This window comes from Sciurus vulgaris, assembly GCF_902686455.1.
Source record: "Sciurus vulgaris genome assembly, chromosome: X".
NCBI classification, from domain to species: domain Eukaryota; kingdom Metazoa; phylum Chordata; class Mammalia; order Rodentia; family Sciuridae; genus Sciurus; species Sciurus vulgaris.
The window spans coordinates 84,218,689-84,224,288 of record NC_136471.1 but is presented as its reverse complement, the minus strand read 5'-3'; positions in this window follow the sequence as shown (position 1 = coordinate 84,224,288).

The window sequence follows — 5,600 nt, the reverse complement described above, 5'->3', positions numbered from 1 at the left end:
TCATTGACTTGAACTCCTAGTCCCACTGCACATTTCCCCTTCCTTCCCTATTTCAGCCCAAATCACGTGGGATGTCCGCTTCCCCCTGCCAGAGGTTGGAGATTCGAGGGTGAGTGAAGCAATTCCTCCCCCTGCTATGGTATTGACTTGAATTTCCCTGGAGCCAGTGGGACTCTCTGGTCTTTGATCTCCCAGGCTGTGTTTATTTTGGGTCCCCTCCACAAGACTCAGAGGTTGGGGGTGGCCTTTGGGGTGAGTCTGCTCACTCTAGTATGGGGGTGTTTTCCTTTCTGGTGGGCCTAGGGAGAAGAAATCAACTTTGCTGACCTATGCAATTTTCATCAATTGTACTGTTAACTCCTGCTTGCTCAGCCTATGCAAATGGACAGTTTTAGAGTTGGTGCACCTGTGGGCTTCTGATTATAAGTGCTTAGTGTGTGAAAGGGCTTTCTACACAACAAAGCTTAAATAATTGGCAAACCCGCGGATGAGGCTGTGATAAGGGGAAATGCCCCATATCTCATAATGGGAAAACTTTTTCAATCACTTTCTCCAATAACCCCACCTCCCTGGTGGTAAAGGAGAATCCATTTTCATTAATGATCCCCATGGTTTTTCATAAGGCATTTATTATTCACTTCTTCTAAGGGAAAGATAAATTTTGCTTTCATTGCAATAGGCAATTGACTTGATAGTGATATGCTCTATTAGGCTGAACTATTTCATTGACTTCCAATTGATAGAGACCCTGACTTACAAGAGAGTGACATGAAGTCCTCTAGCAAAGCTCAATTGCTCAAAGCTTCTCAGGCCCCAGAGTGACTGAAATTTCATCAGTAATCTAATTCTATGTGTGGCACTGCCTGCAGTCAACTAAACTTTGAAATCATAAGCAATTTGAAAATGAAAAATACATCCAACAAATTCATACTGCACTCTAATTAATGTCTAAGATTTGTTTTTTTATTTGATTGGAGGTATATAAGAGGGCTTGGTCAGGGAGGGAGGTCTTATGCAGGGAGATGGGATTGGACAGAAAGACATGCTTTCCAAGAGATGGCTACATACAAATGATTTGGGTTTGTGTGCAAGTGGTAAGAGGATACCTCAACATTTCAGGTCAAATTATCACACAGGATTCTGTCAAACCCTTCTGCCTCCTGAAGTCAATACCCCTTGGCTGACTGTCCTTTGTTCTTTTGGCTACTTGATTCAGTGCACCTCACTGGAACTTTTAGGCTTTCTTTCCCATTACGTTTTCATTCAGGGAAACCTGCACTTGAGAGAAACTTCCATTTGTGTTTTCTAACCAACACCCTACCACCACTATTATCACACACACACACACACACACACACACACACACACACACACACACACTGCCCCTGTCATCTACAGCTTTTCCTGCCGAGGAGGTAGAAGCCCATTAGACTGGTGTCAATTTCCGCTTACCCTTGTGTATCTTTTGACCTGTATCTTGTTAGGAGCTCCTATATCTAAAGATAACGTAATGTGCTGGGGGAAGTATGCACAGAATTTGTCTGGGGAAGACCTCCAGCCTTTTGGTGGACTCAGCAACCCAGTAGATCATAAGAGAATTTGATAGGAAATCAGTTAGCTTTGAGACAGGCCTGACACTGCATCTATTTCATTCTGAAATCTTGGCCAAATCAAAACTTTCTGAACTCAGCTTCCTCAATTATCACCTCATTAGACTTGATACTATATCTTCTAGGATTTAAAAATGAAACTATATTATACCAACCAATTTACTAAGCATATTTCATGGGTGATTTAATTTGGTTCTTACAATCCCTCAGGTAGGTATTATTGTAATTATGTTTGTAGGTTTCTTCATTACTCTTTACTCCTCTGCATTTCTTTTCTTTTTCTTTGTAGAACTTACCACTACTTGATGTAGTGCATATTTATGGACTTCCTTGTTTGTTGTCCGTCTCACTCTCTGGAATGGAGACCTTATGAAGGCTGCAGTTTTGTATGCCATGTCCACTGCTGTATCTCTAGTGACTAAAACAGTACCTAATAAAGATTTAATAAATACTTGTTGAGTGAATGAATTAAACAAGTCTCCATTTTACAAAGAAGACTAAGACCTAGAATGATGAAATGACTTACATGTATAGAGGTACCTAGACAAGATTCAAGCTCATGGTTCAAGAAATGATGCTGTTAAATACCACACTATTTGTTTTCTTCATACCATTAATGATCACTTAGATAGTATTTCCAAACCTCTGGACATTATGAGAAAGACAGAAGACATTTTAGACATGGTTCCTGGCTAAGAAATACTTTAGATAAAGTCAAGACTCAAAGGTACGGACATATCGATGGGCACACACTAATACTAGGTGGATTATTGAGTTTTAAAATTTGTGGTTTAAATATCTATTGAATGTATAATAGTGTGGGAAGGGTTCCCAGAGGAAGTGATACCAAAACTTTTATAGCGCTCTTGCTCTTAACCCTAGGTGTGACATTGTAGAAAAGACATTACAAATACCCTTTTTTTGTGGTGCTGGGCATCAAATTCAGGCCCTTATCCATTATAAGAACATACTCTACCACTGAGCATCAGGAGCAGCATTTTCTGTTTGGGGAAACTGATGTCCAGATGCACCATAGAACCTGCCCATGGTCATACAGCTGGTAAGTGGCAGAAGTGAGATTCCCCATACAAGTAGGCCTGTTTCCAAAGAATGTACCCTTTTTCCTCAATACCCCATGATGATACTTGAGCTGAAATATAAAGGACAGAGTAGATGAAGAGGAGAGAAGAAAGAAATGGATCGGTAATCTGGGAGTTTACCTCTTCATTATCTTCAAACCCAGCACCTCCCAGACAATGGCATGTGGTAATAATTCACAGATTGTGAATGAGCAGCCTTTTGAAGTCTGGTATCCAGAGGTCACTGTGGCTTGGTGCCTACATTCACCCCCATAGAACACCTTCTTAGAAAAAATGGAGCAGTTTATCACTGTGAATAAATTAGTTGAGAACACACTGTGCACCTTAGGCTTGGCTGTGTTAGAGGGAAGCAGAGATATAAAGAGGAAATTCACACAGGTCCTGCTTAAAGACACATGCACACATATAAACACACAAGTGCCACTTTGAACTACAGATGCAGATACATGTGGTCACACATAAACAAAGATGTGTGTGTGCATAAAATGACCCCAAGGATAAGATGTGAGCACACTGACACACAATACACAAAATTTATATGGACACACAAGAACATAGGTCACAGAATATGCAGAACACAGATATACACAGATATAGAAAAACAAGCACTGAAACACAGATTCATAAACTCAAGCAGAACATAGCACATGAACATAAGTTATAAGTGCATGAACACTAATATAAACAGAAATACAACATACATGTACATAGAAACACACATAAATATCAACCCCAAAATACTTAAAAGATAAGTATGTGAACTTAAATATAAACTAATAATAAGAGGCCTCACATACTAAGAGGCAAGAGAATGACAGAAACTCATTTGAACAATGGGAGGTCAGGGGTGGTAGCAAATCCCATGGGCTTTAGTGGTCAAGGAAGTCTTCCAAGAAGACATGTGGTTTTGACTGAGGTTTGAAGTTTGGTTAGAACTGGATAGGTAAAGGTGATGATGAAGGTATTCCAGGTAAGTGGTAGAGTAATAGCCAATGCCCAGAGGCAATCATGAACAAGAAAAATTTTGTTGAAGAAAATTTTAGTTGGACTTTATTTTGGTGCATGTATGCAAAAGTTAGGGAGCAAACAGCCTCATTAGATTGTGGAGGAGTTTGAAAACCAGGCCAAAATGCCTACACTTGATCTTGTAGGCTTCTAGAGTAGCCATAGAAAGTTCCAAAGTGAAGCGGAGACCTGCTGTTGCTATAAGTAGGTATTTTCAAGACCAAATCTATTGATGAAATACATGTGAAACTGGTTGGGGAAAAATTGGAAGCAGGAAAGTGGCATATCAACTAGGATATTGAAAGCTTAATGCAATGGAGGCACATTGAAAGGACATTAGGAGGCCCGGGTTCATCTCTATACCCTAAAGAGGTCATATTCACCCATGGATTCCCAAGTTATGTTCTGGGGGATTTCAGGGGTGCTTTAGGGGAGAAAAGGGCTAGAATGGAGAGGGGGGATTAGGTGACTGAATTTCATCCAGGAGTATGCTAGAGTCAACTTCACTTCTGAAAGATGATTCTGGGAATTTCTTTCCAACTTCATGTACAGTGACATCATATTGACATCTTTTTTTTTTTATTGTAAACAAATGGGATACATGTTGTTTCTCTGTTTGTACATGGTGTAAAGGCATACCATTTGTGTAATCATAAATTTACATAGTGTAATGTTGTTTGATTCATTCTGTTATTTTTTCCCTTCCCCCCACCCCTCCCACCCCTCTTTACCCTCTATACAGTACTTCCTTCCTCCATACTTGCCCCCCTCCCTAACCCTAACTCTAACCCTAACACTAACCCTTCCCTTCCCCCCATTATGTGTCATCCTCCACTTATTAGCGATATCATTCGTCCTTTGGCTTTTTGAGATTGGCTTATCTCACTTAGCATGATATTCTCCAATTTCATCCATTTGCCTGCAAATGCCATAATTTTATCATTCTTTATGGCTGAGTAATATTCCATTGTATATATATACCACAGTTTCTTTATCCACTCATCAATTGAAGGGCATCTAGGTTGGTTCCACAGTCTGGCTATTGTGAATTGAGCAGCTATGAACATTGATGTGGCTGTGTCTCTGTAGTATGCTGATTTTAAGTCCTTTGGGTATAGGCCAAGGAGTGGGATAGCTGGGTCAAATGGCGGGTCCATTCCAAGTTTTCTAAGGAATCTCCACACTGCTTTCCAGAGTGGCTGCACTAATTTGCAGCCCCACCAGCAATGTATGAGTGTACCTTTCTCCCCACATCCTCGCCAACACCTGTTGTTGCTCGTATTCTTGATAATCGCCATTCTAATTGGGGTGAGATGGAATCTTAGGGTGGTTTTGATTTGCATTTCTCTTATTACTAGAGATGTTGAACATTTTTCCATATGTTTGTTGATTGTTTGTAGATCTTCTTCTGTGAAGTGTCTATTCATTTCCTTAGCCCATTTGTCGACTGGATTATTTGAATTCTTGGAGTAAAGTTTTTTGAGTTCTTTATAGATTCTGGAGATTAGTGCTCTATCTGAAGTATGATTGGCAAAGATATTTTCCCATTCTGTAGGCTCTTTCTTCGCATTGCTGATAGTTTCCTTTGCTGAGAGAAAGCTTTTTAGTTTGAATCTATCCCAGTGGTTGATTCTAGCTTTTATTTCTTGTGCTATGGGAGTCCTGTTAAGGAAGTCTGATCCTAGACCAACAAGGTGAAGATTTGGACCTACTTTTTCTTCTATAATCTGCAGGGTCTCTGGTCTGATTCCGAGGTCCTTAATCCATTTTGAGTTTAGTTTCGTGCATGGTGAGAGATATGGGTTTAGTTTCATTCTGTTGCATATGGATATCCAATTCTCCCAGCACCATTTGTTGAAGAGGCTATCTTTTCTCCATTGCATAT